This window comes from Arachis ipaensis, chromosome B01, assembly GCF_000816755.2.
Source record: "Arachis ipaensis cultivar K30076 chromosome B01, Araip1.1, whole genome shotgun sequence".
In the NCBI taxonomy this organism is placed as follows: Eukaryota; Viridiplantae; Streptophyta; class Magnoliopsida; order Fabales; family Fabaceae; genus Arachis; species Arachis ipaensis.
This window is the reverse complement of record NC_029785.2, coordinates 58,072,762-58,086,796: the sequence shown is the minus strand read 5'-3', so window position 1 is coordinate 58,086,796 and position 14,035 is coordinate 58,072,762.

Below are 14,035 nucleotides of genomic sequence, written 5' to 3'. Positions count from 1 at the left end.
GAAGGACGGTAATTACATCGGGAGGAGTTCTACGTCAACACTCAAGCCAAGTTGAACTACATGTCCAGTAATCTGCATCATCTACACTATGCCATCCCTACATATGATGAGGTCCAAAAGGATTTTGTAGAACAAGAGGAAAAGAAGGTGAAACAGCAAAAGGAAACACTCAAGAAGAAGATAGAAGATGGTGGTTTCTGGAAGAAGCTGCTTGGAAAAGGCAAGGGAAGTGGGAGCACAAGCAATCAAGAAGGAGAGCACGGACATCCACAAGAGTAAAAGGTGGTGGAGTTCCTTCTTTGTTCCATATTTCTCTATGTTTTAAATAAGGAAGATCTTGTATGAAATAGAACTTGCTTCCATGTTATGTTTAAATCTTTTTCAATTCTGTCTTTTAAGTTTTTGGTATTGAAGAAAGTCTCTGTGTGCTAGTCTTTATGTTACTACACCATCTCCTCACTTAATTGTATGTTTGTCCCTTTAAATCAAATGAAAAGAGAATGAGTTGTTTTTAAAAACCAGAGAGGAGTTCATACTATGGAGTAAGTTCATGAGTTTGTGGTATGATCATAAGTTAGCTAAGTTGGTTCAACCACAAGGTGGGAGAACAACTATCTGTCATGAATACCATGCTTGAGACACACCCGATGAGACTAGCTAAATAAGAAAATCCTAATAAGAAAAAGGGAAAGAACAATCAAAGTTGAGGAATAAGAGAAAAAGACTAAGCAATAAGGTCAAGATTTGAGAGATTGAATTACAAGAAATTGTAATTCAATCACTTAAGATTGCCAAGGAGATCAATGAGTGCATTGATTGAAGAAGAGATGTAAATGAGATTGATCCGGAGAATGCAACATCTCCTAAGCCCAATGAACTCCCCATTTCTGATCTTACCCATTCTCTTTAATTTCTGTCATTTACATTTATGAGCAATTCCCCCATTCCCATTTAAGATTCTGCAATTTACTTTCTGCCATTTACTTTCCCGCATTTATCTTTCTGCAATTTTCAACTCAATTTCTGATTCGCTCAACTAGAACATTCCTCTAATTAAAGTTGCTTGATCAATCAATCCTTGTGGGATTCGATCTCACTCTATTGTGAGTTTTTACTTGACGATAAATTTGGTACACTTGCCGAAGGAAATTTGTTATGACGAGTCCTTTAGGGATTTTAAAAACTACTATTTCAAGGTCCGAGCTGTTGAGGGAGCTTGGCCCTTCTTTTTGGATGAAAATGATGAGCCTAGCTTCCCTTTGTGCGGGCAGAAGAATGTAGTAGTATCCAGGTATTCCTGGGAAAGTCTGAATGAGGTCGAGCAGGCCTTTGTAAATGTGTTAGAGGAAAATTGGGGAGAGCCTCCCCATCTTGATATGAAGAAGTTTCTAGGAGATCCTTCCCTTCTTCGTGCTGAACTAGGTAGTGGCCGACTTCTTTTTAATAGTTTTGGATTGTGGTTGAATGTTTCTCTCCATCTGTTTGTGACTTGTTTTCTTGATTTCATTTTTGCAGAGATGGTGAAATCTACAGATTCTATGAAGCATTTTCGTAGTGTAAAGAAGGCAACGACTGCTTCCAACATCTCGGCCAAAGCTGTGGAAGGAGAGTCTTCTCAAGTTTCTCCAAAGAAACCACCATTGAGTGCTTCTGGGCCGAGGAAGGTTATTCCAAACTCTCAGGTCCGGATTGTCCCTTCTGACCCAGTTCGACCACCTTCTGGTGCTGCCTCTTCTCCTACTGCCGGCCCTCCTCCTAAAAAACAAATGACTGTTGAACCTTATGATTTGGATGCCCCATATTTTGATGCTGTGGGTTTATTGATAATCAAATTGCTCCCTTTGGTCGACTTCCAATGGATGATGTGTCCATCCTTCACCACTTGAATTTTATCACCAGTAGCAGTATTCGGATGGCCCATATGGGTGCAGCCTTATTCCGAACTATTCAGGATTCCCCAGTCCATGCGACCAAGGCTTTTCTGGAAGATGCTAAGTCAGAATTTGATAGAATCAAGGGAGTAAAAGATGAGCTTGATGCTAGGATAATTAAACTGGAGTTGGATTTGGAGAAGGAAAAGTCACGGGCTACCCGAGCTGAGGCGGCTGCAAATTTGGCAGAGGAGACGGTGAAAAAACACAAAGAGAGTTACACTCGTACTTATGCCGAGGTATTGGAGTTGAGGGAAAGGCTTGAGTCTACCCATGTGGACTACGCCGATCTTCAGGGTCATTTGGTAGACACTGTTACGGACGCTTATGAAAATTTGAAGGCACAGGTCTGAGTTCTTGCTCCTGAACTCGACCTGACTCTTTTCAGCCTGGACAATGTGGTGGAGGATGGCAAAATAGTGCCTGCTCCGGATGATGAAGATGACGGGCCTCCTCCTGCTCCGCCAGCCAAGGCTTCTGCAGCCACAACTTCTTCAAATCCTTCTGCTAAGGTCGACCATTCTCAACCTAATCCGGATTGTGAAATTCTTAATCGTGAGGATGGGACCGTGGACGCCACCCCTGTGAATATCATTCCTCCTCCTTCGGCCACTGATGTTATTACTGGGGAAAATTTGAACCCCTTATGACTTCATTATTTTATCTGTACAACCCGATTTGTGGGCTTTTGAACTCTGTTTTTTGTATCTTTGGTTATGGTTTGGTTTCCTTGACTTTTAGTTGCTTCTATGCAACTTATTAAGTAGAAAAACAAAATACTTTGAACTCTTGAGGCCCTCTTTCAGGTCGCCTTCTGAGTCTTTTAATGATGGACGTGTTTCTTTTGCTATGTTGATCGTTCTCTTGCAACTTTTGCAGATTTTGTAGATCTTTATAGGGTGTTGGTACTCGGCTTGTCCAATCTCTTTTTTATCAGATATTGTTTCATCTATCTTCTGGTTGGGTGAGATGACCCTTGGGGCTAACTTGTCTGACACTTTTTAGTGTTCCGGTAGAACTTTTAGTTAGTCTTTGAACAATTTTGATAGCCTTGTTTGTGTCGTCGTGGCTTTTTTGGGTAAAGCTATGTCCCTTTTAGCGCACACTTTTTTGTTGGTCTGACTTCTCTTGTCGATTCTTTCTAAGCTATTTTTAGTAGTCCATTTTCAGTAAGACCTCGTCAGGCCACTTTTTATGGATTACTTTTTATAACTTTTGCGTTGGTCGGTTTGGTCCGACTTCTCCTTTGTCGGTCCTTCTTAAGTTATTTTTAGTAGTCCATTTTTAGTAAGACCTCGTCAGGCCACTTTTTATGGATTACTTTTTATAAATTTTTGCATTAATCTGTTTTTGTTGCTTTCACCTTGCTGACTTTTTGTAATCGGGTGATGAATTTGATTTTCATCTTGTCGACCTTGTCGTAATCGGACGGTGAATTCTTGCACTCAGATTAATGTGTCTTGGTAGGTAACTTTTTTATGGAATCTGAAAAACTTCTTGGGTTACAGGCATGCCATGACCTTGGTAGCTCTCGCCCCTCAAGATCGGACACCTTGTAGTAGCCTTTTCCCAGTACCTCTACAACTCGGTAAGGTCCTTTCCAGTTTACTGCTAGCTTCCCCTCTCCCGATCGACCTGCTCCGATGTCTTTTCGGATTAGGATGAGATCGTTGTTGGTGAAGCTTCACTGGATTACCTTCTGATTATACCTTGAAGTTATTCGACGCTTTAGCGCTTCCTCTTTAATCCGAGCTCTTTCTCGGACCTCGGGTAGTAGGTCGAGATCTCCCCTTTGGTTTTGGGAGTTGGCTTCTTCATTGTAGAGGATTGTTCTGGGGGATCCTTCCTCTATCTCCACAGGAATCATTGCCTTCATTCCGTAAGCAAGTCAGAAAGGTGATTCTCCTGTGGTGGAGTGCGGAGTTATCCGATCTGCCCATAGGACTCGTGGAAGCTCTTCTGCCCAAGCTCCCTTTGCGTCCTGTAGTCTCCGTTTTAACTCGGCTGTATGACTTTATTGGCGGCTTCTGCCTGTCCGTTAGCTTGTGGGTGTTCTACGGATGTGAATTGGTGCTTTATTTTCAAGTCGGCTACCAAGTTCGTGAAGCCTGTATCAGTAAATTGAGTACCATTATCTGTGGTGATGGAGTAAGGGACTCTAAACCTTGTAATAATATTCCTGTATAGAAATTTCCGACTTCTTTGAGCAGTGGCATTGGCTAGGGGCTCTGCCTCGATCTATTTTATGAAATAGTCTACCCCTACAATAAGGAATTTAACTTGTCCCGATCCTTGGAGAAAGGATCCGAGGAGATCTAGCCCCCATTTTGCGAATGGCCAGGGTGACGTTATACTGATGAGCTCTTCTGGCAGAGCGATATGGAAGTTAGCATGGTTCTGACATGGTGGGCATGTCTTGACGAACTCTGTCGCTTCTTTATGCAAGTTTGGCCAGAAGAATCCAGCTCGGAGTACCTTTTTGGAAAGAGCTCGTGCCCCCAAGTGGTTACCACATATGCCACTGTGTACCTCTTCTAGAACTTCCTTCGTGTTGGAGGTCGGTACAGACTTTAGGAGGGGTGTCGAAATCCCTCTTCTATATAGGATGTTGCCTACTATGGTGTAATGCTGTGCTTCTCGTACTATCCTTTTTGCCTCCTTTTTATCTATGGGGAGTGTCTCTGTCTTGAGATATTTGATTATGGGGGTCATCCACCTTGATCTTGACTTGATATGGTTAGGACCTTTTCTTCCTCTGAGATTGATGGGCTTTGTAGTGTTTCCTGGATGAGGCTTCTATTATTGCCCCCTGGTTTGGTGCTTGCTAGTTTTGAGAGAGCATCAGCTCGAGCATTCTGTTCCCGAGGTATATGTCGGACCTCATACTCCCCGAGTTATCCGAGCTGTTCTTTAGTTTTGTCCAGATACTTCTTCATGGTGGGATCTTTAGCTTGGTAATTTCCTTCTATTTGTGAGGTAACTATCTGTGAATCACTGAAGATGGTGATCTTTTGGACTCCTACCTCCTTAGCCAGCCTCAAACCAGCTAGTAATGCTTCGTATTCAACTTGATTATTTGAAGCAGGGAATTTAAACTTTAGTGAGAGTTCGATTTGGGTTCCCTGATCGCTTTCTATTATCACACCTGCGCCACTCCCGATTTTGTTTGAGGAACTGTCCACGTAAAGATTCCCCTTTATGGCAGTTTCTGGAGTATCAGTGTATTCAGCAATGAAGTCAGCCAGATATTATGATTTGATGGCTGTCTGAATTTTATATTGCAAATCAAATTTGAACAACTCGATTGCCCACTGGAGGATTCTTCCAGCTAAGTCTGTCTTCTGTAGAATGCCTTTTATGGGTTGGTTGGTCTGAACCTTGATAGTGTGTGCTTGAAAGTATGGGCGGAGGCATAGAGAAGTTAATATGAGGGCGTAGGCAAACTTTTCTATTTTTTGATAGTTTAGTTCGGCCCCTTGTGGAGCCTTGCTGATGAAGTAGATGGGTTGCTGACCACTTTCGTCCTCTCTGACTAGTGCTGAGGCTATTGCCCGATTTTCTACTGCAAGGTATAATATGAGTGCTTCTCCGTCCCGTGGTCGGGTAAGAATGGGTGGTTGCCCCAAGAAACTTTTGAAATCTTGGAAGGATTGCTCGCACTCTGCTGTCCATTCAAACCTCTGTCCCTTCCTTAATGTGGCATAAAAGGGGAGGGATCTTATGGCTGAACCGGCTAGAAACCAGGACAGGGCTGCCAGTCTTCCGTTGAGCTGTGGTACTTGTTTGACACAGGTCGGACTTTTCATGTTGAGTATAGCTCGGCATTTATCTGGGTTTGCCTCAATTCCTCTTTGAGTGAGCATGAGGCCCAATAATTTGCCAGCTTCTACCGCGAAGGTGCACTTTACGGGGTTAAGTCGCATACCATGCTTTCTAATGGTGTCGAACACTTTAGTGAGGTTGGACAATAATGATTCCTCACTTTTTGTTTTTACTAGCATGTCATCTACATAAACCTCCATTAGCTTTCCAATGTGGTCAGCGAAGACTTTATTCATTAGTCTTTGATAGGTAGCTCCTGCATTCTTGAGCCCAAATGGCATGACGATATAGCAGTAGTTTGCTTTTGGAGTTAGGAACGAGGTCTTTTCTTGGTCGGGTGGATACATCGGGATTTGATTGTATCCGGAATAAGAATCCATGAAGGAGAGGTACTTGTATCCGGAAGATGCATCCACTAGAGCGTCTATACTGGGAAGTGGGTAGGGATCTTTTGGGCAGGCTTTATTGAGGTCGGTGTAGTCAGTGCACATCCGCCATTTCCCATTTGACTTTTTTACCAATACGACGTTGGCTAGCCATAGTGGGTATGTTACCTCCCTTATGAACCCTACCTCTAGTAAGGCTTGTACCTGTTCTTCCACAGCTTGGGATTTTTCTGGTCTGAGCTTCCTACGCTTCTGGTGTACTGGCCGTGATCCTGGGTATACTGCCAGTTTGTGGCGCATTAGTTTGGGATCTATGCCCGGCATGTCTGCGGCCTTCCATGCAAAGAGGTCGGCGTTATCCTTGAGGAACTGTATCAGAGACTCCCTTAAATCTTCCTTTAAGGTTGCCCCGATATTTGTCGTCTTATCCCGTACATCACCGATTTAGACCTCTTCAGCCTCACCTTCAGGCTGTGGACGAAGTTCTTCGCGAGCTCAAACTCCCCCGAGTTCAATAGTTTTGACTACCCCTCCTTTGGGGTTGCCTTTGAGGTTCAGACTTTCATTGTAACAGCGTCGCGCAATTTTTTGGTCTCCTTTTATGGTAGCGATCCCTTCTGGAGTTGGAAACTTCATGCATAAATGTGGAGTTGAAACTACTGCGGCGAGCTGCTTCAGCGTTGTCCGACCTATTAGGGCATTGTAAGTTGAGCTCACGTTGACTACAATGTAGTCTATGTTGAGTGTCCTTGACCGGGTTCCCTTTCTAAAGGTTATGTGTAGTGAGATATATCCAAGTGGCTGGATTGGAGTGTCTCTTAGTCCGAACAAGCTATTCGGATATGCTCTGAGGTCTTTATCTTGTAAACCGAGTTTGTCGAAGGCGGATTTAAACAAGATATCCACAGAGCTTCCTTGGTCTACTAGTGTTATGTGAAGATTAGCATTGGTCTATATGATGGTAATGACCATGGGATCATTATGTCCCGAGATGACTCATGCTGCGTCTTCTTGGGTAAAGGTAATTGTGGGGAGGTCGAATGACCTCTCTCCTTCCCCGACGTGATATACCTCTTTAAGGTGTCTTTTACGGGATGATTTGGACATTCCTCCTCCTACGAATCCTCCATTTATCATATGAACATATCTCTCAGGAGTGTGGGGTGGTCCTTCAACCCGTCCGACCTCTTGGCCCCGTCTTCTCTTTCTTGGCTCGTCGGTTTTGTTGGTCAAGAACCTATCTAGTCTTCCTTCTCGGGCTAGCTTCTCTATGACGTCCTTTAGGTCGTAGGATTTGTTGGTGGAGTGTCCATAGATTCGATGATATTCGCAGTACTCTGTGCGACTTCCCCCTCCTTTTTTGCTTTTGATTGGGCGAGGTGGTGGGATCTTCTCAGTGTTGCATATTTCTCGGTAAACATCCATAAGAGACACCCGAAGAGGGGTGTAGTTATGGTATTTCTTAGGCTTCTCACTGGACTGATATTATTTTTTCTTGGATTCTTTATCTTTGTCCCGAGAGGGGTAGGAGAGTCCAGACCTCGAGGTTTCTCCTAATCGAGAGTTCTCCTCCATGTTGATGTACTTTTCTGCCCTTTCTTGTACTTTGTTCAGAGATATCGGATGCTTTTTCGATAGGGAGTGACTAAAAGGTACATCTCGCAGGCCATTGATGAGACCCATGATGGCTGCTTCAGTTGGCAGACTTTGTATGTCCAGACATGTTTTGTTGAATCTTTCCATGTAGTTGCGAAGGCTTTCCCGATCTCCTTGCTTGATCCCTAATAAGCTCGGGGCATGTTTGGCTTTGTCCTTCTGGATGGAAAATTTGGCAAGAAATTTTTTGGCTAAGTCGTCAAAACTTGTGATGGATCTTGGAGGCAAACTGTTGAACCACTTAATTGCTGTCTTTGTCAGGGTGGTCGGGAAGGCTTTCCATTGAACGGCGTCCGAGGCGTCAGTGAGATACATTCTGCTCCTGAAATTGCTGAGATGATGACTGGGATCCGAGGTTCCGTCGTACGAAGTTATGTCGGGAGCTTTAAAATCTTTTGGAACTTTATCTTTCATGATCTCTTTGGTGAAGGGATCTTAGTCCTTGTGGGAGTTATCCTCACGCTTGGAATGAGCAGTTCTGGTCTCGAGGTCGGGTTCAAGTTTTGCGAGCTTGTCTTCTAGCTCTCGACGTCGTTTGGCTTCCCTTCGGAGGTCTCTTTCAGCTTCCCGCTGATGTTCAGCCTCCTGTTCGAGCTGTTTGAGACGATCCTGTTGTTCCTGGGTAGCCTTCAAAATTTCCGTGTTGGAAGGTTGTTTGTCCCCCTTGTTTTGGGGCGCCTCATTTGATATGACCTCCGTATTTTCAAGCGGAGTTCTTTCTTCTAAACCAGAGTTGTGGTCGTTGTCAAGGTTGTCTGCCATGATGATGGGATGACTTCCAAGTCCCCGGCAATGGCGCCAATGTTCTGAGAGTTACCTGAAACTGTAGGTCGATCTTGGACGAGATCTGCGGTGGTGGTCGGAGCTATCGTGTCCGACCTGTTGGACTTGGTGGTGCTGCTGATCCTTCGTCACCGGAGGGTGGTGGTACCTGCAAGAGACTCCGATGCTTAAGTTAGCACGTGCTTTAGGCAGGTTTTTAGTAGAATCAGAGTATGAGTTATACCTGGGTGCTCCAGTGTATTTATAGTAGTGTGGGCTGACCTTTCAAGATAAGATAAGTTAGTTATCTTATCTTATCTCTAAGTGAGGTCAACTTATCTCTAAGGGGAACCGCCTCCATCTTTCTAGGCCTTAGTTGCCTTTAGATTGGGCTATGTCCCTTAGTTTGGGCCTACTTGGACCCTTGTAGCGATTTGGCCGAATTCTTATAAAGAGGAGGTCGGGAAAGCTGACCTGAAGAGGTCGGTTGCTTTGTCTTCAATCTCCCCCGGTCGGATAACTCGACCCTGGGTATGAACACTTTTCTTCTAAAAATTTTCAAAAATAATTTTTTCTTGGTTTAATCTTGTTTCAATTTTTAAGTTTAGTATTTTTTTGTTATTTTTCTTTGTATTTTTCGAAAATTTACTTTTGGTTTTCTAAAAATTTTAAGTTTGGTGTTCTTTTTTGTGTTCTTGTGTTCTTTGAGTCTTTAAATTTTGTTCTTCATGTTCTTGTTCATCTTCAAAGTGTTCTTGAGTCTTGCATGTGTCTTGATCTTAAAATTTTTAAATTTGGTGTCCCTTGGTATTTTCCTCCAAATTTTCGAAAATAAAAAGGTGCTAGATCTAAAAATTTTAAGTCTTGTGTCTTTTTTGTGTTTTTCTCTTTCATCATAAAATTCAAAAATAAAAGAAATATCTTTTTTATCTTTGTTTAATTATTTTTTTCAAAATTAAAAAAAAATCAGATTTTGATTTCAAAATTTTTATCTTATCATATCTTAGTTGTCAAGTTTTCAAAATTCAAATCTTTTCAAAAATAAAAATCTTATCTTTTTCAAAAAAATCTTATCTTTTTCTTGTCTTTTTCAAAATTTAAAATCTTATCTTATCTTCTGCAAATTTCAAATTTAAAAAAAAAATCATATCTTTCTCAAAACTTTTTAAAAATCTTATCTTATCTTTTTTCTAATTTCAAATTTTGATTTCAAATCTTTTCTTATCTTATCTTTTATTTTTTTATTTTTATCTTTTCTTAATTAATATCCTATCTTCTCTCTCTTATTTTTCAAAACCTCTTAACTAACTTATTCCGGTTTTTTTTAGAAATAAAAAAAATTATATTTCCCCAGAAACCATTTTTGAACTTTAACTCCACAAATATGATTTTTTTTGTATAGAGCAAGTTCGCCTAACCCCCGGCAAACTCCCTTTAACTTTTTTGACTTCCGCAATTTTTATCCATTTTAATCCATTATCATCATCTCCAAATAGTATATAAATCTACAAACAGTATACAGGAGTATACAAAAATACACAGACAACAACCATGGCTTCTTCAAAAAAAATTTTAATTATAAATTAAAAAAAATCCATATTTAATAATGGCAACTGTTCATACCCTGGGTCGAGCTACCCGATTCGGGATGTTCGGTAATAAAGCGACCGATCTCTTCAGGTCAGGCTATCCGACCTCTTCTCAAAGAGGTCGGTCGAATCGACAGGAAAGCCCAGTAAGGGGCCCAAATAGAGAAACACGACCCAAATCCAGAGGCAGTCCAAGCCTATAGAAATAAGGGTGGTTCCCTTAAAAGATAAGCTGACCTCAACTCAAAGATAAGATAAGATAAGATAACTAACTTATCTTATCTAAAAAGCTCACTCCACACCATTATAAATACACTGGAGCACCCAGGTATAACTCATACTCTGATTCTACTAAATACCTGTTTAATACCCATGCTAACTTAAGCATCGGAGTCTCTTGCAGGTACCCCCCACCCTCCGGTGACGAAGGATCAGCAGTGCAGCCAAGCTCAACGAGGCGGACACGACAGCTCCGGCCTCCACTTACAGCCGGACACGTCATCTCCGACCAGCACAGAAGATCTCGTCCGAGATCAACTTACAGTTTCAGGTATCCCTCAGAATAGCAACCATTATCATCGTCTCCAAAAATACACAGGTACATCGGAATAAGCCATCTTTAACAAGGATTTTTTTAATTATAAGTCATATTTTATTTTGAAAAATTTATTTATATTTTTTAAAAAAATTTTCAAAATAAAATACGACTTATAATTAAAAAAATCCTTGTTAAATATGGCTTATTCCGATGTACCTGTGTATTTTTGGAAACGATGATAATGGTTGCCATTGTTAAATATGGCTTATTTTTTTAATTTATAATTAAAAATTTTTTTGAAGAAGCCATGTGTTCCGAGGGTTACCTGAAACTGTTAGGTTGATCTTGGATAAGATATGCTGTGGCGGCTGGAGCTGATACGTCCGACTTGTTGGAGGCGGTGGTGGTGATGATGTAGTTGATTCTTTGTCACCGGAGGGTGGTGGTACCTGCAAGAGACTCTGATGCTTAAGTTAGCATGGGCTTTGTTCCGAGGGTTACCTGAAACTGTAGGTCGATCTCGGATGAGATCTTCTGTACTGGTCGGAGATAACGTGTCCGGCTGGTGGGTGGCGACCGGAGCTGCTGTGCCCGACTTGTTGGACTGGCTGCGCTGCTGATCCTTTGTCATCGGAGGGTGGTGGTACCTGCAAGGGACTCCGATGCTTAAGTTATCAAGCGTATTAAGCAGGTTTTTAGTAGGATCAAAGTATGAGTTATACTTGGGTGCTCCAGTGTATTTATAATGGTGAGAAGTGACCTTTTTTAGATAAAATAAGTTAGTTATCTTTATCTTATCTTATCTTTGAGCAAGGTCATCTTATCTTCAAGGGAACTGCCCTTATCTCTATAGGCTTGGGCTACCTTATAATTTGGGTCATGTTCCTCTATTTGGGCCCTTTATTGGGCTTTCCTAGCAATTTGGCCGAGCTCTTTGAGAAAAGGTCGGATGGTCTGACCTAAAGAGGTCGGTCGCTTTGTCGCTAAACACCCTGGATCGGATAGTTCGACCCAGGGTATTAACAGTGCCCCTGCTCGAGCTCGATCTTTCTTTTAAGGTTGAGTCTTAGTTTTGGGACTTCGATCCTTCTCTGGTGAAGCCGAACTCGAGCATCTGTCGACTTCTCCCTGTAGAATCTTTTTTGAATGCGGAACGTTTTCTTAAGCGCGCGCTTTTGCATTATCGCTCTGGTCTTGGGAATGTGCGATGGTTTAATACCCTCATTAATTGATTTTTAATGCCCCGTTTCCCTTGGCTCTTTTATTTTGAACTTTACACACAGAAAATGGTTTCTCTTCTCTGTTTTACTTGTAACTTCCCTTTTCTTTCTCACTTTCTGTTTTTGCATTTTCGCGTTCTTCCAGCGATGTTGCTTGGCGATTGTTGGTGCTCTCTTTTAAAGGCGATTCCGGATTCTATCTTCCATTTTCAACTTCTTTGAAGCTTTCTCCTTTTTCCAGGTTGGTTTTACTTTCTGCTTCTTTACTTCTTTCGTCGCTTTGCCTTCGGTTCTTTGGTAAAGCTTTGATTTTTCGTTTGAATGCATGCTGGAAAGTTTGAACCTTTTCATGTCGTTATGCCCGATTGTTGCTGTGATGCGTGTTTCTGGAATTTCTCTTGATGATTGAGGTTTTTTAGGGCTTTGCATGTTTTGCTGCCTTTTTATTTGATTTTGTAGCTTTCGGGAATAATGGCTTTGTTTGATTCTTTTGAAAAAGGTTGCGTCTTTGATGTCCTCCTGTTTGGTATTTGTTGTTTACTTTTTGATTGAAAAAGGGCTTTTCTTTGCTGAGAGTTTTGTTGGGATGTTAGTCTCGTAGATTTTTTCTGAGTCCTTACTCTGTCACTGCCTCCAAAGGATGCCCCTGGACCTTGTCTTGGGGTTTTCCTTTTACTTGTTTGTATGCTTGAGTCATGCTCTACTTATGAGTTGATTTTGACTTTTGCCCGAGGTGTTTTTGGTTGGTAATCTATTTTCTTCTTTCTTACTGTAGGACTAGTTGACCTCATGTCTTCTCGCAAAAATATTATTGAGACATCTTCCCAAGTCCCTAAGGGCATGACCGATTGGGTGGATTCTATGGTTCTTTTGTGTGTTTCTTTGGTCGACTCCGAGTTTTGTCAGCGGCTTAGGCAATTTCATAGGATTTGTAGTAATGGTAGTGATGAAAAGAATTATGAGCTTGTATCCCCTGACTCTGAAGAAAAGGTTTGTTTTTCTACCCGAGTTGTTGGAGAACGTCCCTTTTTCTATGCATACGACTTCTTTTTTAGTCAAATGAATATTACTCTTCCTTTTATCCCTTTTGAGACCAACCTATTGTGGTCTTGTAACGTAGCTCCATCTCAGCTTCACCCTAACTCCTGGGGTTTTATAAAAATCTTTCAATTGCTATGTCACGAACTAGGTATCCCTGCTTCACAGTCCCTCTTCTTTTATCTCTTTGTTTTGACAAAGCCTGGGGTGGTTAAGAAGAAAGTCGCCTGGGTTTCTTTCCAAGCTTCCAAGGGGAAGAAGGTTTTTTCCATGTTTGATGAATCTTTTTGTGACTTTAAGAATTACTTTTTCAGGGTCCGAGCTGTTGAGGGAACTCGGCCCTTTTTTCTGGATGAAAATGACGAGCCCGCCTTTCCTTTAGAATGGCAAAAGAATGTAATGTTGTCTAAATATATGTGGGAGATGTTAGATGAGGATGAGCAAGCCTTTATGACTGTGTTGGAAGAAAACTGGGGGTAGCCTCCCTATCTTGATACAAAGAAATTCCTAGGAAATCCCTCTCTTCTCCGAGCTGAGTTGGGTAGTGGTCGATTTCTCTTTTGTGTTTTTGCTTATTTTGTCGAGTTTATTTCTTTTCTCTTCTTTGATTCATAACTAGGTCTTTCGCTATGATGTTTATTTTCAAAGATGATTAAAAATAAAGAATCTATGAAGGCCTTTAAGAAGGCGAGGAAAGCTACTGCAGTTCAGAATATCTCGGCCAAGATGGCCGGGGAGGGGTCTTCTCAGGTTCAATCAAAGCCATCTGTACCGAGCTCTCCTGGACTGAGGAGGATAATTCCTACTCCTCGGGTTCATTTGGTTGATCCTCCACAGGCTTCTGTCGTTACTTCTGGCGCTCCTCCACCGAAAAAGCAAAAAACCGCTGAGCCCTTTAACCTTGATGCCCCTGATTTTGATGTTGTTGAGTTTGTGGACCAGCAAAATGGTCCTTATGGCACCATTCCTACTGACGATGTTTCTCTCCTTCGCCATTTGGACTTTATTACTCGGAGCAGCGTAAAATGGCACATATGGAGGAGGCTTTATATCGGACTGCTCAAGATCTTCCCATTCATGCTACAAAGGCTTT